The following is a 23,223-nucleotide window of genomic DNA, read 5'->3' on the forward strand; positions in this document are numbered from 1 at the left end:
GAGAATGCCAGATTCCTCCCCTTGGTTATCCTCCCTCACGGAGGCGCCCGTTCCCTCGGTCGGAATGGGTAGCGGTGGAGGCCCGCTTTCGCCCCCTTTATTCCCCCCTTTATCTTCCTGTGAGGGCTTCGGGCAGGGCGCTAGTTCAAGCATCTTTTCCAGCACTGGATTCTCCAAGCCTTCCAGAAGAGGGGCCGAACACTGGATCATCTTCGCCTTTGTTATCCAGTCCTGGTCAAAGAGCGGTTTCTCAGAATGACGTCATGATAAATAAAAGACGGTGTGTTCGGCTAGAGGATAACTTACTTCGTCGGCGGTGCGGTTACTGCTCAGGCCCACGTCCTCGGTAGTGTCCAGACACTCTATCTGGGGTCCGAAGAATGATTGATATATCTCCTCGTGCGTTAGGCCGAGGAAATTCTGAACAGCGCGCGGTCCTTCTGGGTTGAACTCCCACATGCGGAGGGGCCGACGTTTGCATGGCTGGATTCGTCGAACCAGCATGACTTGCATTACCATAATCAAACTAAAATCTCCTTCGAAGAGATCTCGAATGCGGCTCTGTAGTACATGCACGTCCTTGGCTGGACCCTGTCTCAGCCCTCTACTAATCCATGACATCAGTTGTGGTGGAGGGCCTGAGCGGAAAGCAGGGGCAGCCGCCCACTTGGCACTTCTGGGAGCTGTGATGTAAAACCACTCCCGTTGCCATAATCCAGACACCTCTGGAATGGAACCCTTTGGCCATGGAGCTCCAGCAATCTTTCTTATTAATGCGCCTCCGCGCGCTACATGCATCCCTTCAACCATCTTCGGCTTCACATCAAAGGTCTTGAGCCACAGGCCGAAGTGAGGGATAATGCGGAGGAAGGCCTCACATACGACAATAAATGCTGAGATATGGAGAAAGGAGTCCGGGGCTAGATCATGGAAATCTAGCCTGTAATAAAACATCAACCCCCTAATGAAGGGATCCAGAGTGAGGCCTAGACCTCGGAGGAAGTTGGAGATGAACACGACGTCTTCGTGGGATTCAGGAGTAGGGACGACCTGCCCTCGGGCAGGCAGCCGATGCGAAACCTCGGCGGTCAGGTATCTGGCCTCCCTCAACTTCTTGATGTCTTCTTCCATAACGGAGGAGGGCATCCACCAGCCTTGAAGGCTAGATCCGGACAAGATTGAAGGTCCGGAGCACCTGACCTGGGCTTTGGGTGTTAGAACTCAAGGCGGGGGAAGGATTCGATTGAGCACAGGAGGGAAAAAAGTAAAAGCCTTGTCCCTTTATAAAGAGGGTGAATATCAAGCGTCCTCTCCGTAGCCGTTTGGGACTTGCCTATAATCTAGGAGTCCTAGACACGGTTGGGTTACCCACGACCGTATTGATGAGAATCCCGTAATTAGGGGAACACGATCTCTGCTTTGACAAGACGTGTCAAAAAACTGCCTCGCGTTATGTGCGGGGCTAGTTAAAGGAAACGGTTCGAATAATTACCGGGCCATGGCACAATGTCGTGTTGCCAAAACGTGTCAGCAGATTAGATTTGTGGAAATATTATTCCCTCTACGATGGTATGTGGAACTTATTTTGCAGGGCCGGACACTATCCTTGTATTCAAAATCTTCCGTGGTGTATTCGGAGGAGGAACCCGCCTTGCAATGCTGAAGACAAGACTGCGTGCCGGACTCATCGTCATTGAAGCCTGGTTCAGGGGCTACTGTGGGAGTCCTGGATTAGGGGGTCTCCGGACAGCCGGACTATATCCTTTGGCCAGACTGTTGGACTATGAAGATACAAGATTGAAGACTTCGTCCCGTGTCCGAATGGGACTCTCCTTCGCGTGGAAGGCAAGCTTGGCAATACGGATATGTATATCTCCTCCTTTGTAACCGATCTTGTGTAACCCTAGCCCTTTCCGGTGTCTATATAAACCGGAGGGTTTTAGTCCGTAGGACAACACACAATCATACCATAGGCTAGCTTCTAGGATTTAGCCTCTCTGATCTTGTGGTAGATCTACTCTTGTACTACCCATATCATCAATATTAATCAAGCAGGACGTAGGGTTTTACCTCCATCAAGAGGGCCCGAACCTGGGTAAAACTTCGTGTCCCCTACCTCCTGTTACCATCCGCCTAAATGCACAGTTCGGGACCCCCTACCCGAGATCCGCCGGTTTTGACACCGACAGTATGTACTCATTGAAAAATCTTATCAAGCGTCTTGAGCTGTCTCTATAGATCTTGATGCTCAATATGTAAGCAGCTTCATCGAGGTTTTTCATTGAAAACACTACAACACGAACCCCCTATAACAACGCTCTTTTCTGTATCTAAAGGTCCATATATGCGTTGTTAGTGTCTTTACCAACGGTTTGGGATGCGTTGCCTTATCCAGTGTTGCTAGCGCATAATGCAACGCTTATACTGGCGTTGGTAAAAGGGGCGTTGCAAGAGTACAACACATAAAACCAACTTCTACAACACTTCTATATGTTGTTGCTTCATGTACATGAATCAAAATCTCACTGCTCAGCAACTAAAAATTTGCAAAACTTCAAGTGTTAGTGCATATATAATGTGGTGATTATTATTATTAAATTAATTCGCCGTATAATGGTGATAATTACGGATATCAAGTGAGGAAATAATAGAATGTACTCACAAGAGGAAGAGATCATATATTGAATAAAACCGTTGGATTACAATAGTGGATATTACAGGAGGAACATCTTCCCAATGTGATCCATAATCTAAATATTTTCTTGAGAGTGAAACTTAAACTGAAAAAATCCATCAACTACAATTAACTAAAACTTAACCGAGGAACATCACCCATAAGGAACAGCATCATTACAACTTTAACTAAAACTAACTTTAACTAAAACTGAAGGCATCCATCATCATCATCATCATCAACGGGAACATCATCATCATCATCATCATCATTGCAGTATACTTGCCACAAACCATAGAATCATCCATATATATTTTGATTTAATATACAAAGAAAATAACAAAATGAACTGTTAACACACAATGAACTGACATCATGCAAGTAGTGAGAGAGGCAGGTTATAAGTCACTTACAAAGGTTGAAGGCCATGCAATTTATGTTATACATAGTAGATGGAAATACATCCACAACCTATCTCAAGATCATCATTGATCGGTTAGTATTAGTTTTTTACCGCTTTTTGAGGGGTTCAGGTTAGAGACTTAAACTATACTAGCAAGAGGAAAATAGTATCTCACACCCTTATCCTAATAAGCATGGCGCATAACCTACCATAGCTTCGCTTCCTCAATTTCTACATGCCACTACATTTTATAAATAGTAGCTACTTCAAACTTATTCAAGCAAATACTATCTGGTTAATTCCTGTAAAAATAAATTAAGAGGTTAATTAATTAGTCACCCCTTTGAACAGTAATGCTCTACTTTTCTGATGCTTGGATTGGATGGGTTAATTAATTAGTCATCCTTTTGAGTAGTAATGCTCTACTTTTGTTATCAAAATCCCCCAAAAGACTTTAAGTTGTCACACAGTTGCATGTCTGTGTGTCTTGTCCAGAAGTTGAAGCAACTACCGTATGTGGCCATTAAGCAAGTTGAGGTTACTTTTTGCAAAGAAATATGATCCCAAAAGAACAATTCCCTGAAGCGACTTGGAAAACAAATGGGCTGTCGAGTAACTTACTTCATAATTAGGCACAGAAGTCACCATGGCATCCAACAGAAGATATGAAAGATCTGTAGCTGATCTACATTAGTACAGTTACACCAACATGTAACAACATCATGTTATTTCATCATTGTTCCCTTGGAATCTGTACAGTGTAGTGATGAATATGTGGCACAAGAAAGAGAGGTGGCGACCTGTTTGGTACCTTGAAGAAGGCCTTGCTCTTGAGCTAGTGGTCCAGCGCTCATGGACTGAAAGAAACAAGACCAAGATGAAAAATAATCAACAGACCTCGTCGAACTGTACTTGGAGACTAACAATGAGCTCGGGGCTAAGAGCCATCTAGTCCAGCGTCTACATGAGGGCCCTGCCAATGGCAAACTGCCAATACAGCTCAAACGCCCCCACCATCCCTCTTCTGATCCCTCACCCTGCCAATCAACATTATCAGAATGCAGAACAGCACCAACAGTTTCACTTCCAGTTAGACAACCTGACAGTCACTTCCAGTAAGACGACCTCACCGTCACCAACAGTTCAATTCCATGCAATCTTTGTTATACATAACAAATTACTGGCATACATAGTAGATGGAAATACATTCATAAATTATCTCAAGGTGATCATTGACCTGTTAGTATTAGTTTTGTTATCATTTCTTTGAGTGGTTCAGGTACAGACTTAAATTATATGAGCCTAATATGGGTGTCTTAGTGTATGACAGAAATCGTTGCATAAGTATTAACATTTTCTCTGATTGCTTCCAATGTTGAACAAATCAATGGGATAAAGATACATATTTTTTACGGCATGCAGTGCAAAATCTGTTGGAGCAACACGAACCTGCACCAATTGTTGGTGTCCCTTCTCCCGCTTCCTCATGAGATCTTGGTCCAAGCATGAGTAAAGTATAATAGAGTAGAAATAGTGTTCCAGTTTCTGCTCATAAACTTAATTTAAATATTAGTTAGACACCAGTTGTGGTCAAGGGGCCAATTAAGTTATTCAACACATCATGCTAGTTAACATGGGAATTCATGTTTGGGTAAAAATAAATTAGTCCGGACAAAATCACTACTTATACAGTATATATAAACATCCAGAAGGACCTAAATATGAAAATGTTAACAAACGATGGAGAGACATGCTTATAGTTCCTTTGAAGCTACAAACATTTCAGACAACACAGTATATATATGCACTGACCATGACTAATCACAACACTTCTTTAATTGGAGTCTATACAATTTGCTTAAGACATACAGCTAACACAATTCAAAAGGCCTTGTGGATGAATCTTTATTGTTTCAGAACATGAAAGGGTGGAAAAACGCCAATTTCAGAACAAAATTAAGGACTACTTTAGAACCACACACACACCATTACTCAGGATTTATACAACTAGTATATTTTGGAATGTGGCTTAATTACCTTATTATGTTTTCTGTAAGTGGCAGCTCTGAAATCAAAATCATGAAACAGCAGAGGAACGATACACATGATGTTAGAAACTAATCTTTAGAATATTGATTCCATAATAATAATTGTAGGATGTTCCATTTTATACTGAAGCCTCATTAATTAATCTACCATGTAAACATGAACCTGTACAAGTGAAGTACTCTTTGCTATTCATAGTAATGGTTCCTAATGTGCCACAAATCAGAGCACAAAGGAGGAGTGGACCAACTCACCTGATGCCAGAGGAGGAGGAAGAAGCTCCATGGCTTCTTGTCCCGAGTAGCAGCAAGTCCGTCCGCTGGCTGTTCCTCCCTGCACACCTACATGCAAAGAGAAAAGCAGAGGTTAGAGAAAGGGGGAGCAGAGAGGACGAAGCCAGGGGAGGGGATGCACTCACCGGACGAAAGGAGGATGACATGGACACAGGCTCCCGAGCCGATGCCCGAAACCCTAGCCATGGGGGGAGGGTCAAGGGTGGGCTTTGGTGGACGTGACCACTGGATCTAGCCAGATGGGAGGACGGCGCCGTGCGAGGGGATCCTTCAATTGTGCTTCGCGGTGGCAGGATTCAACGGACGTTGCCTGAATTAGCCGCCGCAGGTGGCGCAGGGAGGAGCTACGTGATGAGAGAGAGACGGGACGTGGTAGGCATGGGTTGGTCGGGGATGCGGCGAATCTGGCAGCCACTAGGGTTGCGAGGTGGGAGGAGGGCAGGGGGAGGGCCGACGGCGAGGTGGTTTGGAGGAGGTAGATTAGGCCGTGGGTGGCGGCGATTTGGGAGAGATGAGAGGATCGGGGGCTCTGTTTCTCGCGCATCTCTTTATCCTTTCCTCTGTTTATTTTTTCCATATGTACTACCACCTACAACTCTACAACGCATATGCTACAACCAAAATATGTGTATCTACTGAAAAATTTACAACACATAGTCAAAATGTTGTACAATTTGTGTTGCTTTATAAGGGCTATCCTTGTAGTGAAAAATCTTATTCAACTATCCTTTTATGCTATCTAGAAATTCTAAATCATTTCCAATCAGCAATATGTCATCCACATATAATATCAGAAATGCTACAGAGCTCCCACTCACTTTCTTGTAAATACAAGCTTCACCATAAGTTTGTATAATACCATATGCTTTGATCACCTTATCAAAGCGTATATTCCTACTCCGAGATGCTTGCACCAGTCCATAGAAGGATTGCTGGAGCTTGCACACTTTGTTAGCACCTTTAGGATTGACAAAACCTTCTGGTTGTATCATATACAATTCTTCTTAGAGATATCCATTAAGGAATGCAGTTTTGACATCCATTTGCCAGATTTCATAAAATATGACAATTGCTAACATGATTCGGACAGACTTCAACACTGCTACGAGTGAGAAAAACTCATCATAGTCAAGACCTTGAACTTGTCGAAAAACCTTTTGCGACAACTCGAGCTTTTTAAATAGTAACACTACCATTAGCGTCTGTTTTCCTCTTGAAGATCCATTTATTCTCAATGGTTTGCCGATCATTGGGCAAGTCCACCAAAGTCCACACTTTGTTCTCATACATGGATCCTATCTCAGATTTCATGGCTTTAAGCCATCTATCAGAATCTGGGCTCATCATAGCTTCTTCATAGTTCGTAGGTTCGTCATGGTCTAGTAACATGACTTCCTGAACAGGATTACCGTACCACTCTGGTGCGGAACGTGCTCTATTCGACCTACGAGGTCTAGTAGTAACTTGATCTGAAGTTTCATGATCATCATCATTAGCTTCCTCTCTAGTTGGTGTAGGCATCACGGGAACGGATTTCTCTGAAGAACTACTTTCCTATTCGAGAGAAGGTGCAATTACCTCATCAAGTTCTACTTTCCTCCCACTCACTTCTTTCGAGAGAAACTCCTTCTCTAGAAAGGATCCATTCTTAGCAACAAAGATCTTGCCTTTGGATCTATGGTAGAAGGTGTACCCAACAGTTTCTTTTGGGTATCCTATGAAGACACACTTCTTTGATTTGGGTTTGAGCTTATCAGTTTGAAACTTTTTCATATAAGCATCTCTATCGGATTTCAGGTTCCGGCTAACCCTTGAGGTTCGAACACTCGGGTGCTCACAAAGATCTCTCCCCCCTCTAGCTCGCACTCCTTATGCTCTCACGGCCTAGCTCGTCGAACTCAAAGAGCAAGAGACACAAGATTTATACTGGTTCGGGCCACCATTGTGGTGTAATACCCTACTCCAGTGTGGTGTGGTGGATTGCTTCTTGGGCTGAGGATGAACAGTTACAAGGTAAGAACAGCCTCCCGAGGAGAGGTGTTCTTGTGCTAGGCGAACTTGTGTGGTTGAGGATGACCTGAGTGATCCAGAATCTGATCCCCCGGCTATGGTGGTGGATAGTTCTATTTATAGAGGCCCTGGTCCTCTTCCCAAATATTGAGCTGGAAGGGATCCCACAATGTCCAAATTCGAAGGGAGACAACTAGTACAAGTTATCCTGACAAATGTAGTCTTCGCCTGCCAAGGGCTTTGGTGGTGACGCTGTCCTGGGCTCCACGATGACCTCCGTCCTGCCGTCCTGCTGGTCTTGGCCTTGTTGCACCGATATGGAAACCTTTCCCTGATGCCTTGGGACTCCGCGCCCGCACTTGCCTCTTTTGCACCAAAGAGGAAACGAGGACACTGCGTGCACTGGCGCCCGCCTGGCTCCAGTCGTCATGGCTTACGTCATAGAAACCTCGCGAGGTTTCCCTTGCCTTGATCTCTCCGCCCCTCGCGAGCCAGCCTGGTGAGGCCGCCCCTGAGGAGGTCTTGCGTCATCCGCCTCGCGAGGCTTGGCCCCTCGTGAGGGTCTTGAGTGTTTGCTGGTGAAGATGGTCCGTACTGGGCCACTGGAGGAGCCACGCTATGGGCCGCAGGCAGGCTAGTCTAGGGACCCCCGTTCCCAGGACGCCAACAGTAGCCCCCGGGCCCAAGGCGCGATCGGGCTTGGCTTCGAGGCGAAGCCAAAGGGCCCCAATAGCCTGCGGCCTCGCTTGAGGTGTGGTGATTGATTGGACATGGGCGTCTCCGCTTCCCCACGCCACCTCAGCAACTGCCCCGACTTGACGAGTCCTTCCTGCATGCAGAAAAAGGTCATTATTACCTTAGATCGTGGAGGCTGGCGGTTAGCCTCCCCTTGGCTATAAATGGGAAGAGGGATGGCGGAGCCCCCATCACCCATCTCCTTCTTCGCTTTTGCCGCTCCTTCTTCTTATTCGCTCTACCGCCAACAATGACAACCGTGGCGCCTGTGAAGAGGCTCTCGGCCACAGAGAAGGGGAAGGCTCGCCAGGAGGGGCCTGGCTCATCGCCGCCCAAGAGGGGGCGGGGCTGTCCTCGCTAGCACACCACGACCCCTGCCGCAGCCCCTCGTGGCCGCGGTGGTGCCTCTTCGCGTGGTGGCAGCCGCCCAGGTCATGGCAGTCCCGTTGATGAGGTGAGGCGTGCCGTGGTTGCACGACCTCCTCGGCCACGCTTCCATTCAGCGGAGGTGCTGCCGGAGTTCATCGTGTGGTCAGAGAACCCGACTGGCACCTGGCTTCAGCTCCCGCGGTTCTTTGTCAGTGAACTGCCGTCCGCAGGTGCAGCCACTGGCTGCAGGCGGACGGTTGCTGCAACAGGGCTTCATGGGTTGTGGTGGACGTCTCCGCCGCGGGCAACATGGCCCTGGCCCGCGGCTGGCAGACGTTCACCCGCGCGCATGGACTGGGCAGGCGGTGTACCCTCCACTTCAATTATGACAGCGACGCGACCCTCTTCATGAGGGTATTTGGGGAAGATGGTCGCCGCGTCAGGTGCTGCCCCGAGGACAACAACGGCGACGAGGTGCTCAGACTTGGCGATGGTCGTGACAAGGAGGAAGGCGGCTTCGTCCTCGGCGCTGGCCATGGCTCGTCCAGCTACGATGAATCTACCTCCGGCAACAGCTCCAGCAGTGGCGGCTACGACCACCGCTGCGCCGCCACGCCCGCTTCGAAGGGCAGCGGGTCGACTCATCGCCGCGCTCCGGTGAAGCGCGAGGAGGGGTCTGGCTGAGCTCAGGAGAGTGCCATGGGCTCATCCTCGCGAGCTACCGCGGAAGCACGTGCTGCTTTTGTTTCATTTTTCCTTTCCTTCCTTCATTAAGAGAGAGACACGTATGGGGCCCCTGCTGGGGCGTGTAATAACTATGATTTCCTAGTGGTTGTGCTATGTTTATCGTTCTTGTCTCGTGTTGCAGCGTCAACGTTTATGTAGGTGCGTAGGAATAACTTAGCTTTGCGCGCCTTAAGTGGTTTTGCCTCGCGAAGCGCGCATTCCCCAGTGCCTGGCGAGGCTCCCTGTCTCTGGAAGGCGTCTGAGAACTGCAAAAATTCGTTAGGAGATTCTTACTCTTCCGAATCCTGGTGGCAGGCGCCCGCTTGGCCATGACCCAGCACTTCGCATCGCGGTACCCGGGGGTGCCTTGCGAAGAATAGGAAAACGCTGATGAGGGCACCTGTCCAGTCCCCCTCGCGAGGCACGCGAGGGAGAGTACGGGCTAGAAAATGAGGAACCGAGGGCGGAAAAGGAGGAAAAGAGGCAATGGAACCAGGCTAGCAGGGAACACCAGAAAGCACATTCTCACTAAAGAAGGGCAAGCCAACTGCAGAAAGCAAATGAAAAGCTGCGTCCGGCACCTAGTCTAGTCTTCTTGTCTTCTTGATACTTCCATTTTGCATCATGCTTTTATATCGATATTTATTGAATTATGGGCTGTTATTACACATTATGTCGCAATACTTATGCCTATTCTCCCTTATTTTACAAGGTTTACATGAAGAGGGGGAATGCCGACAGCTGGAATTCTGGGCTGGAAAAGGAGCAAATATTAGAGACCTATTCTGCACATCTCCAAAAGTCCTGAAACTTCACGGGAGCATGTTTCAGAATATATAAAAAATATTGGGCGAAAGAAGTACCAGAGGGGGGCCACCCACTACCACGAGGGTGGGGGGCCGGCCCTACCCCCTGGGAGCGCCCCCTGCCTCGTGGGCCCTCTGGCAGCCCTCTGATGCCCATCTTTGGCTATATGGAGTCTTTCGTCCGGAAAAAAAAATCATAAGCAAACTTACGAGACGAAACTCCGCCGCCATGAGGCGGAACCTTGGCGGAACCAATCTAGGGCTCCGGCAGAGCTGTTCTGCCGGGGAAACTTCCCTCCGGGAGGGGGAAATCATCACCATCATCATCACCATCGATCCTCTCATCGGGAGGGGGTCAATCTGCATCAACATCTTCACCAGCACCATCTTATCTCAAACCCTAGTTCATCTCTTGTATCCAATCTTTGTATCAAAACCTCAGATAGGTACTTGTGGGTTGCTAGTAGTGTTGATTATTCCTTGTAGTTGAGGCTAGTTGGTTTACTTGGTGGAAGATCATATGTTCAGATCCATTATGCGTATTAATACCCCTCTGATTATGAACATGAATATAATTTGTGAGTAGTTACATTTGTTCCTGAGGACATGGGAGAAGTCTTGCTATAAGTAGTCATGTGAATTTGGTATTCGTTCAATATTTTGATGAGATGTATGTTGTCTTTCCTCTAGTGGTGTCATGTGAACGTCGACTACATGACACTCCACCATTGTTTGGGCCTAGAGGAAGGCATTGGGAAGTAATAATTAGATGATGGGTTGCTAGAGCGACAAAAGCTTAAACCCTAGTTTATGCGTTGCTTCGTAAGGGACTGATTTGGATCCATATGTTTCATGCTATGGTTAGGTTTACCTTAATACTTCTGTTGTAGTTGTGGATGCTTGCAATAGGGGTTAAACATAAGTGGGATGATTGTCCAAGGAAGGGCAGTACCCAAGCACCGGTCCACCCACATATCAAATTATCAAAGTACCGAACGCGAATCATATGAGCATGATGAAAACTAGCTTGACGATAATTCCCATGTGTCCTCGGGAGCGCTTTCCTTTATATAAGAGTTTGTTCAGGCTTGTCCTTTGCTACAAAAAGGATTGGGCCATCTTTCTGCACCTTATTTACTTTTATTACTTGCTACCCGTTACAAATTACCTTATCACAAATGTATCTGTTATCGATAATTTCAGTGCTTGCAGAGAATACCTTGCTGAAAACCGCTTATCATTTCCTTCTGCTCCTCGTTGGGTTCGACACTCTTACTTATCAAAAAGGCTACGATAGATCCCCTACACTTGTGGGTCATCAAGACTCTTTTCTGGTGCCGTTGCCTGGGAGTGAAGTGCCTTTCGTAGGTGGAATTTGGTAAGGAAAAATTTATATAGTGTGCTGAAATTTACTGTCACTTGTTACTATGGAACATAATCCTTTGAGGGGCTTGTTCGGGGTATCTTCACCCCGACCAGTAGAGCAAAGAGTTTCTCCTCAACCTACTGAACCTACTGAATTTTTTTACTTTGAAATTCCTTCGGGTATGATTGAGAAACTCCTAGCTAATCCTTTCACAGGTGATGGAACATTACATCCCGATTTGCACTTAATCTATGTGGATGAAGTTTGTGGATTATTTAAGATTGCAGGTATGCTCGAGGATGTTATCAAGAAGAAGGTCTTCCCTTTATCTTTGAAGGGAAAGGCATTGACATGGTTTAGGCTATGTGATGATATGGGATCATGGAACTACAACCGATTGAAATTGGAATTTCATCAGAAGTTTTATCCTATGCATCTTGTTCATTGTGATCATAATTATATATATAATTTTTGACCTCGCGAAGGAGAAAGCATCGCTCAAGCTTGCGGGAGGATTAAATCAATGTTATATTCATGCCCCAATCATGAGCTCTCAAGAGAAATTATTATTCAAAATTTTTATGCTCGGCTTTCTCTCGATAATCGCTCCATGCTCGATACTTCTTGTACTGGATCTTTTATGATGAAGACTATTGAATTCAAATGGAATTTATTGGAAAGAATCAAATGTAACTCTGAAGATTGGGATCTCGACGAAGGTAAGGAGTCAGGTATAAGACCTAAGTTTGATTGTGTTAAATCTTTTATGGATACCGATGCTTTTTGTGAATTTAGCACTAAATATGGACTTGACTCTGAGATAGTAGCTTCTTTCTGTGAATCCTTTGCTACTCATGTTGATCTTCCTAAGGAGAAGTGGTTTAAATATAATCCTCCCATTGAAGTAAAAGTAGTCGCACCTATTAAAGTTGAAGAAAAGACTATCACTTATAATGATGCCGTTGTTCCTACTACTTTTATTGAGAAACCACCTTTCCCTGCTAGAATAAAGGATCATGCTAAAGCTTCAACTGTGGTTTGTAAAAGTAATACTAGAATGCCTACGCCCTCTAAGAAAATTAAAGTTGAACCTAGTGTTGCTATGGTTAAAGATCTCTTGGCCGATAATATTGATGGGCATGTTATTTACTTCTGTGATGAAGCTGCTAGAATTGCTAGACCTGATACTAAAAATAAACATAGACCTATTGTAGGCATGCCTGTTATTTCTGTTAAAATAGGGGATCATTGTTATCATGGCTTATGTGATATGGGTGCTAGTGCAAGTGCAATACCTCATTCCTTACACAAAGAAATTATGCATGATATTGCACCTGTTGAGATAGAGGAAATTGATGTTACAATTAAGCTTGCCAATAGAGATACTATTTCACCAGTTGGGATTGTTAGAGATGTTGAAGTCTTGTGTGGGAAAGTTAAATACCCTGCTGATTTTCTTGTTCTTGATTCCCCACAAGATGACTTTTGTCCCATTATATTTGGTAGACCCTTCTTGAATACTGTTAATGCCCAGATAGACTGCAAAAAGGATGCTGTTACTATTGGTCTAGGGGATATGTCTCATGAGTTTAATTTTGCTAAATTTCATAGACAACCCCATGATAAAGAATTGCCTAGTAAAGATGAAATTATTGGTCTTGCTTCTCTTACCGTGCCTCCTAGTGATCCTATAGAACAATATTTGCTAGACCATGAAAATTATATGTTTATGAATGAAAGAAGAAATAGATGAAGTATTCTTTAAATAGGGACCTATTTTGAAACAGAACTTGCCTGTTGAAATCCTACGGGATCCTCCTCCACCTAAGGGTGATCCCGTGTTTGAGCTTAAACCATTACCTGATACTCTTAAATATGCTTATCCTGGTGAGAAAGAGATATATCCTGTTATTATTAGTGCTAAACTTTCAGAGCATGAAGAAAAGAAATTATTGAAAACTCTGAAGAAGCACCGTGCTACTATTGGATATACTCTTGATGATCTTAAGGGCATTAGCCCCACTCTATGCCAGCACAAAATAAAATTGGTGAAAGACACAAAACCGGTTGTTGATCACCAACGACGGTTAAATCCTAAGATGAAATAAGTGGTAAGAAAAGAAATACTAAAGCTTCCGGAGGCAGGTATAATTTATCCCATTGCTGATAGTCAGTGGGTGAGTCCTGTCCATTGTGTCCCTAAGAAGGGATGTATTACTGTTGTTCCTACTGATAAAGATGAATTGATCCCACAAAGAATTGTTACAGGTTATAGAATGGTAATTGATTTCCACAAATTAAATAAAGCTACTAAAAAGGATCATTACCCTTTACTTTTTATTGATCAAATGCTAGAAAGATTATCCAAACATACACATTTTTGCTTTCTAGATGGTTATTCCGGTTGATGCTATTGAAAAGATGTCGTGTCCTAAGGATATTAAAGGTATAAGAAGTTTCCTTGGTCATGCCGGTTTTTATAGGAGGTTCATTAAGGACTTTTTCTAAAATTTCCAGGCCTCTGACTAATCTCTTACAAAAAGATGTTCCTTTTGTCTTTGATGATGATTGTGTAGAAGCATTTGAAATACTTAAGAAAGCTTTAATTTCTACACCCATTGTTGAGCCACCTGATTAGAATTTACCCTTTGAAATTATGTGTGATGCTAGTGATTATGCTATAGGTGCTGTTCTAGGACAAAGAGTTGATAAGAAATTAAATGTTATTCAATATGCTAGTAAAACTATAGAAAATGCACAAAGAAATTATGCTACTACTGAAGAGGAATTTTTAGCAGTTGTATTTGCTTGTGATAAGTTTAGACCTTATATTGTTGATTCCAAAGTAACTGTTCACACTGATCATGCTGCTATTAAATATCTTATGGAAAAGAAAGATGCTAAACCTAGACTTATTAGATGTGTTCTCTTGCTTCAAGAATTTGATTTGCATATTATTGATAGAAAGGGCGATGAGAACCCCGTTGCAGACAACTTGTCTAGGTTAGAGAATGTTCTTGATGACCCACTACCTATTGATGATAGCTTTCCCGATGAACAATTAGCTGTAATAATGTAACACCCACGATGCGACTATATCTCCCACATGTCGGAGCATGACTTAGAGGCATAACCGCATAGTAGGCATGTCGCAAGAGGGGTAATCTTTACACATCCCATGTACTGAATAAGAAGGGATAAAGAGTTGGCTTACAATCACCACTTCACACAGTACATGAATATAGCATAACATCATCCAGAATACAATCACGGTCCGACTACGGAACCAAAATAAAAGAAGACCACCCCTAATGCTAGATCCCCGATCGCCCCGATAGGGCCCCACTACACATCAACTAGAAACGAAACAACCCAACAAACACGATCTTCATCGAGCTCCTCCTTGAGCTCAGTTGCGCCACCTGCACTGGTAGCATCGGCACCTGCAACTGGTTTTGGAAGTAATCTGTGTGTCACGGGGACTCATCAATCTCACTCCCTCACGATCAAGACTATTTAAGCTTATGGGTAGGAAAAGGTAGTGAGGTGGAACTGCAGCAAGCACTAGCATATATGGTGGCTAACTTACGCAAATGAGAGCGAGAAGAGAAGCAAAGCACGATCGTAAACTAGAAGTGATCAAGAAGTGATCCTGAAACTACTTACGTTCAAGCATAACACAAGAACCGTGTTCACTTCCCGGACTCCGCCGGAAAGAGACCATCACGGCTACACACGCGGTTGATGCATTTTAATTAAGTTAAGTGTCAAGTTTTCTACAACCGGACATTAACAAATTCCCATCTGCCCATAACCACGGGCATGGCTTTTGAAAGTTCAAAACCCTGCAGGGGTGTCCCAACTTATCCCATCACAAGCTCTCACGGTCAACGAAGGATATTCCTTCTCCCAGGACGGCCCGATCAGACTCGGAATCCCGGTTACAAGACATTTCGACAATGGTAAAACAAGACCAGCAAAGCCACCCAGATGTGCCGACAAATCCCGATAGGAGCTGCACATATCTCGTTCTCAGGGCACATTGGATGAGCCAGACGTCGGGTTGGCATAGACCCTGGTTGCCCAGGGGGCGCCGAACATCGCTCAGGTTGGACCAACACTTAGAGAAGCACTAGCCCGTGGGGGGTTAAAATAAAGATGACCCTTGAGTCTACAAAACCCAAGGGGAAAAAAGGCTAGGTGGCAAATGGTAAAACCAAGGTTGGGCCTTGCTGGAGGAGTTTTATTCAAGGCGAACTGTCAAGGGGTTCCCATTATAACCCAACCACGTAAGCAACGCAAAATCAAGGAACATAACACCGGTATGACGGAAACTAGGGCGGCAAGAGTGGAACAAAACACCAGGCATAAGGCCGAGCCTTCCACCCTTTACCAAGTGTATAGATGCATTAATTAAGTAAGAGATATTGTGATATCCCAACAAAATATCCATGTTCCAACATGGAACAAACTCCATCTTCACCTGTAACTAACAACGCTATAAGAGGGGCTGAGCAAAGCGGTAACATAGCCAAACAACGGTTTGCTAGGACAAGGTGGGTTAGAGGCTTGGCATGGCAATATGGGAGGCATGATATAGCAAGTGGTAGGTATCGCGGCATAGGCATAGCAATAGAACGAGCAACTAGCAAGCAAAGATAGAAGTGATTTCGAGGGTATGGTCATCTTGCCTGAGATCCCGCAAGGAAGAAGAACGAGTCCATGAAGAAGACAAACAGACGTAGTCGAACAAATCCTCACAAACGCGAAGTTATCGGAACTAACCCGAAGAAGCAACACCGGAAAGAAGCAAACAACATAGTAAACAACCATCACATAAACATGTCATGATGCACAACCAAGTATGATGCATGTCCAGTTTAATGAGGCATGGCATGGCAATATGCACAAACAATCCTACAAATTAAGTGGAGCTCAATATGCAACTCCGTTGCATATTGACGAAACACCACGTGCCTTGTTTAGTTCTCTCTCGTTTAGGTACCCAACAATATTAAATGTTGGTTAGCATGGCAAGAGGTGAAGCAAAAGAAAACTACCTATCTAGGCAAGTTTAAATGAGGCCGGAACAACAAACAACAAATCCAGAGACTCCTCATGTGCATATATTAGGTTTGGTCCTGTTCTGCCCTAAACCATATTTTAGAGTTGTTAAACATGAAAATTAAAGTCACCATGTTAAACTAGGCATTTTTCCACCCCATTTACATATAAAGTTTATTAAATTCGGAGTTACGGTTATTTAGTTATGAATTAAAGCATTTTAACATGGCAATAGGCAAATTAATGCAAACAGCAAGTTTAAACATTTTAAACATAGATGAAAGTTGGATATTATTAAACTAGACAAAATTCTAGACATTTTACATATAAAGTTTGTTTTAATCCGATGCACGGTTAATTAGTTAGGATATGCATGAAGTGTAAGGGTGTTTCTGCAAAACTGGTAGTCTCTCGATAAATAGGAAATTCGTAGATCTGGAAAAAAACATGAACGGGCCGAATCTGGCAGGCTGGCCCAACATGAGAAAAGAAAAAAAGGCGGGGCGCAGGGCAGCTCACCCATGGGCTAAGCCCAGCTAGCGAAGAGGGTGGCCGGTAGGGGAAGAGGATCTAGCCCAATCGGGCGACATGCACGGTCAACGGGGATCGAGCGGGTCCAGGCGCGGGAAAAACTTGTCGCCGCGGCCATCGTCCTCGCGTGCTCACCGACAGAAACAGGGGAGGCCGGCGATGGACTTGGCGCTCTCCGGTGGGGCAGCGTGGCGATCTGGAGGCGGGGACGGGGTCCTGCCGACGGGAACCGGCCGGCAATGGGCCAGGGAAACGGAGGAAGGCGACGGCCTGGCAGTTGGCGTCCTTGATGACGGCTGTTGCAAGGTCACGACTGCAGGAGGTCCTTGACGACGGAGGGAACTCTGGTGACGCTGCGAAACTTGTGGGCGAACGAGGCGAGGCAGAGAAGATCCCTTGGTGCCTTCCGACGACCCGGGGTCGAGGCAAGAAGGGGCTTGCCGCTGTCGTCTTTGCGGCGGCTGCAACAGAAGCTTGGCGCGCGGCCAACGCTTGGCGACGCGGGACTCAAGGCGCAAGGCGAGGCGGGCTCGAGCAGATCCGGTGGTGGCGCTTGCTCGGAGGTTACCGGACGAAGCGGAACGATGGTGGCAACACCGTGGAGCTTGAGCGAGCTCCTGCTCGTTCCTGGGAATGAGAGAGAGAGGGCCATCGTGAGAGAGAGAGAGGAAAAATTAGGAGGAGGGGAGAAACGGGACGAGGCCGGTCCTGGTCGTGGCCGCTGGCGGTGGGGTCGCCGGAGGGCACAGCCTGCAGGGTCAGCGAGGCTCGGCGCGAGTGCTGCTGCTCAGCTGCTGCGGCTGGTTGGATCGAGGAAGGAGGAGGCTTGCAGGAGCTACAGGGGGCGCCCTCTGGCCATTGGATCTCCATACGAGGGTCCAGCCGGAAGGATTTGGAGGTTGGGTGAATCTAAAAACGAGGAAGGTAGGTGGTAGGTGCGGTGCTGGATCCGACGGGGGTGGCGGCGCACTCGGGATTGGAGGGAGTTTGTCTGGCTAGGGTCTAGGGTTGATCTGATTATAAATAGAAGTGGGTTAGGTTAGTTCTAATTTGGATCCTCCGATCGAAATCGGACGGTTCAGAAAGAATAGGCTAGGGAGTCCAAATAAGGAAACGGTGATATTTTGTAGACGTTTGGGGATGATCCGGACACAACGGTGGCGACAATTCGGGTTGGGTTCGGGAAAGCTTTCGGACGCGCGAGTGGGTCGATGCGCTGTGCAAGGAGGGGTTAGCCGAATGAGGTCAAGTGTGTGGTTAGACTGAGAAGAGAGAGGAGGAATGCAACCCGGCAACTGTTTCTGGAGACCGGAAACGTCCGACGATAGACCGACTATATTGCCGCTATAGTTATCCGTTGGGGCATCAAACGATCTTCGAATGCGATGAAATTTCACAGGCATTCTGCCTACACTATAAAAAGACCGCATGCCAACTTTCATCCCATTCCGAGAACATTTTCCGGCCACTTATAAAATAATATTTCGGACATGCCGCGGGCGCGTGCAAGTGTGGACGGGCTCAGAGCGGACGACGGAAAGAACTGGGAGACCAGGATGGATGCAAGTTTGAAAACATGATGATGCAATGCGGATGATGACATGGCAAGATGCAACATGCAAACAAATGACAAGGCAACAACACAAATAACTGGAAGACACCTGGTGCAACATTCTCGGGGCGTCACAAATAAATGCTTCTCGTACTGCCCAATGGTATGCTGATTATGCTACTTACATTGTTGCTAAATTTATACCACCTAGTTTCACATACCAGCAAAAGAAAAAGTTCTTCTATGATTTAAGGCTTTACTTCTGGGATGACCCACATCTTTATAAAGAAGGAGTAGATGGTGTTATTAGACGTTGTATACCTGAGCATGAACAGGAACAGATCCTACGCAAGTGTCACTCCGAGGCTTATGGAGGACACCATGCTAGAGATAGAACTGCACACAAGGTATTGCAATCCAGTTTTTATTGGCCTACTTTTTTCAAGGATGCCCGTAAGTTTGTTTTGTCTTGTGATGAATGTCAAAGAATTGGTAATATTAGTAGACGTCAAGAAATGCCTATGAACTATCCACTTGTTATTGAACCATTTGATGTTTGGGGCTTTGAGTATATGGGACCGTTTCCGTCCTCTAATGGGTACACTCATATTTTAGTTGCTGTTGATTACGTTACTAAGTGGGTAGAAGCTATTCCAACTAGTAGTGCTGATCATAACACCTCTATTAAGATGCTTAAAGAAGTTATTTTTTCCAAGGTGTGGAGTCCCTAGATATTTAATGACTAATGGTGGTTCACATTTTATTCACGGTGCTTTTCGTAAAATGCTTGCTAAGTATGATGATCATAGTATTGCATCTCCATATCATCCACAGTCTAGTGGTTAAGTAGAATTGAGTAATAGAGAACTTAAATTAATTTTGCAAAAGGCTGTTAATAGATCTAGAAAGAATTGGTCCAAGAAACTTGATGATGCATTATGGGCCTATAGAACTGCATACAAAAATCCTATGGGTATGTATCCATATAAAATGGTTTATGGTAAAACTTGTCACTTACCTCTTGAACTAGAACATAAGGCATATTGGGCCATTAAAGAGCTCAACTATGATTTCAAATTTGCCGGTGAGAAGAGGCTTTTTGACATTAGCTCACTTGATGAATGGAGAACCCAGGCCTATGAGAATACCAAACTGTTTAAATAAAAATTTAAAAGATGGCATGATAAAAGGATACAAAAACGTGAGTTTAATGTAGGAGATTATGTTCTATTATACAACTCTCGTTTAAGATTTTTTTCAGGAAAACTCCTCTCTAAATGGGAAGGTCCTTACGTCATCGAGGAGGTCTACCCTTCCGGTGCCATAAAAATCAACAACTTCGAAGGCACAAATCCGAGGGTGGTGAACGGTCAAAGAATCAAACATTATATCTCAGGTAATCCCATAAATGTTGAAACCAATGTTATTAAAACCGTAACCCCGGAGGAATACATAAGGGACACTTTCGAGAACGTTTCAGACTCCAAAAAGGAATAGGTATGTGGTACGGTAAGTAAACCGACTCCAAAATAGTTCTAATGGCAATTTTTATCCGTTTTGGAATATTTAAGAAAATAGGAAAATAATAAGCAGTCCGGAAAGAACACGAGGCTTCCACGAGGGTGGAGGGCGCGCCCTACCCCCCTGGGCGCCTCGTGTGCCCTCCGGACTCCGTTTTCTTGCACGACACTTCTTTTGGTCGGTAAAAAATCATTATATAATCTCCCGAAGGTTTTGACCCTCGTATCACGCAAATATCCTCTATTTTGTTTCAAGCTATTTTTGCTGCAGACTTAGGACAAGATGTCTTCTCAAGAGTCAGTCGGGGAGAGCCGGGTGTCTCATTCGACACCGGGACCAAGAACAAACAGTGATGCTGGACACTTTGGGCCATCAACGGAGGAAGAGATGGAGGCTGACTTGAAAAGGATAGATGCCATGGAAGAGGATCAAGAAGTAACTTCTCATTTCCGAGCCGGATTCACGATGGGGGAACTACAGAGCTCAGATATTCCAAACTCGGTCATCCCTTCCAATGTTAGATTTCTTTCTTATGATAATATGAAAAAGAGTGTTACTTGTTCTCCCGCAGCTATGCAACATCCATGGGTGAAAGGAGATTTAGCCATCACGGGCAAGCTTCGTAAGGAAATAATGGACCTCAAGCAGCAAGTAAATAAGCTTGAGGAAGAGAATCGTATCCTGAAGGGCATCATCGCCAAGAATATCACGTCACCATATCTGAAGAAAGAGACATAAACACATCGGTATGTGCACTCCCCTTGGCAACTTCCAAGCTTGGAGTAGTGCCCCGGTATCGTATCACCATCACACTTTTATCTTTACCATTTTTCTTAGTTCGATCTTTTGGTAATATCTTGATCTAGTAGAATAAAAGTTTTAGTATGATTTAGTTTTGAGTTTTGCTTTATGATCCTTCTATGTAATTGAGTCCGTGAGCTATATATAATAAAGATTAGTGTTGAGTCAAGGGCTTGATTATCTTGCTATGATCTTGGGGGAACAAAATAGAAGAAAGAATACAAAGAAATAAAGAGATCATATGGATCTTATGGAGAGTAATGACTTCACATATAAAGAGTATGATGAATAAAGTTGTTGAGAGTTGACAAACATAGTTTTGGTCATCATTGCAATTAATAGGAAGTAATAAAGAAAGAGAATTTTTCACATATAACTATACTATCTTGGACATCTTTTATGATTGTGAGCACTCATTAAAATATGACATGCTAAAGAGTTGACGTTGGACAAGGAAGACAACGTAATTGGTTATGCTTTCTTACATCTAAAATAAATTATATTGTCATGGATCATCCAACATGTTGACCTTGCCTTTCCCTCTCATGCTAGCCAAATTCTTTGCACCAAGTAGAGATACCACTTGTGCTTCCAAATATCCTTAAACCCAGTTTTGCCATAAGAGTCCACCATATCTACCTATGGATTGAGTAAGATCCTTCAAGTAAGTTGTCATCGTTGCAAGCAATAAAAAGTTTCTCTCTAAATATGTATGATTTATTACTGTGGAGAAAATAAGCTTTATACGATCTTGTGATGTAGAAGAAATAAAAGCGACAGACTGCATAATAAATGTCCATATCACAAGTGGCAATATCAAGTGACGTTCTTTCGCATTAAGATTTTGTGCATCCAACCATAAAAGCACATGACAACCTCTGCTTCCCTCTGCGAAGGGCCCATCTATTATTCTTGTTTTATACTTCATATAAGAGTCATGGTGATCTTCACCTTTCCTTTTTACATTTTATCCTTTGGCAAGCGCAATGTGTTGGAAAGATCCTGATATATATAGCTAATTGGATGTAAGTTTTCATGAACTATTATTGTTGACATTACCCTTGAGGTAAAAGGTTGGGAGGCAAAACTATAAGGCCCTATCTTTCTCTGTGTTCGATTAAAACTTCATACCCATAAATATTGCGTGAGTGTTAGCAATTGTGAAAGACTAAATGATAGTTGAGTATGTGGACCTGCTGAAAAGCTTTTATATTGTCTCTTTCCGATGTTATGATAAATTGCAATTGCTTCAATGACTGGGATTGTAGTTTGTTAATTTTCAATGAAGTTTATGATTCATAATAGAAACTGTGAATGAATTGTTACTTTAGCATAAGAGATCATATGACAATATATACGACATGCTCTTTCCTTCCTTCATTCGGTGACGCATAGAGGTGGCTGCTTCTAGGCAAACCTCCTGGCTGTCTTTGCACCCCCACCTCCTTTATCATTGAGCGGTCATCCCAGATACGTCGTGGTATGGAATTCTTTGACAATGCTGAGTTCTGCGGGCAAGCTTCAACTTCAAAGTCACCTAATTTGGCACCTAAAATGGAAAGGGGCATTCTTTCTAAAAAAACATGCTTGCTAATTATATATATAATATGTACATTATGTAGTAGACCCATAATGGGAAATCCAAGTGGCTAATTTTTGAATTAAATAAAAAGCCCTTTTAACTCAGTGGTAGAGTAATGCCATGGTAAGGCATAAGTCATCGGTTCAAATCCGATAAAGGGCTTTTTAAATTAGTGGTAGAGTAATGCCCAGCAGCATCCGTGTGACAGAGAGTCATATTAAGGATATAATAATGCTTTCCCCTTGAACCCCTTGCAAAAAAGTAGGAAAATGGACTGAAATTGTTGGATAAGTGAATTGTTTATATTGTTCGCCCTAAGATGGAAAATGCGATAGAACCCCCTATAAATTCCTTTTTTCCTTTTCTTTTTTGTCCAGAATTGAACAAAAAAGAAATTATGGAAGATGTTTTCTTCCCCCATTAAGTCCGAGCCAGAAATCCATACAAATGCGAAAAGGGTATTTTATCCTTACCAACTGTTCATTTGGAAATTTCCCGAAAAGCTAATTATAGGTTCTTCTCTCCGATCCACGTCCTACCATAGTGCCCGGAGAACCTGCTTCTAGAAGATTCTATAGTGATCCACTGGAATCGACCTGTCTTTGCGCTTTGCTGGAACTATGTAAGGTTTATGCTCGTGACTTCATGAGATAGTGATTGTCAACATCCCACACAACTCTCATTCTTTCTAATATTTTAGATAGAAGAAATGTTTCTTCTATTTTCCTCGAGCCAGACGGACAT

The 23,223-nt window shown here is 44.3% G+C and overlaps 1 non-coding gene across 1 annotated transcript; it reads left to right on the top strand.

Moving 5' to 3' along the window:
- Nucleotides 1-22,569: 22,569 nt before the first annotated feature.
- Nucleotides 22,570-22,641, top strand: TRNAT-GGU. Its single transcript has one exon. It is a non-coding gene; the product is annotated as a tRNA-Thr (tRNA).
- Nucleotides 22,642-23,223: the final 582 nt, after the last annotated feature.

This window comes from Triticum urartu, chromosome 7, assembly GCF_003073215.2.
Source record: "Triticum urartu cultivar G1812 chromosome 7, Tu2.1, whole genome shotgun sequence".
Lineage (NCBI taxonomy): Eukaryota > Viridiplantae > Streptophyta > Magnoliopsida > Poales > Poaceae > Triticum > Triticum urartu.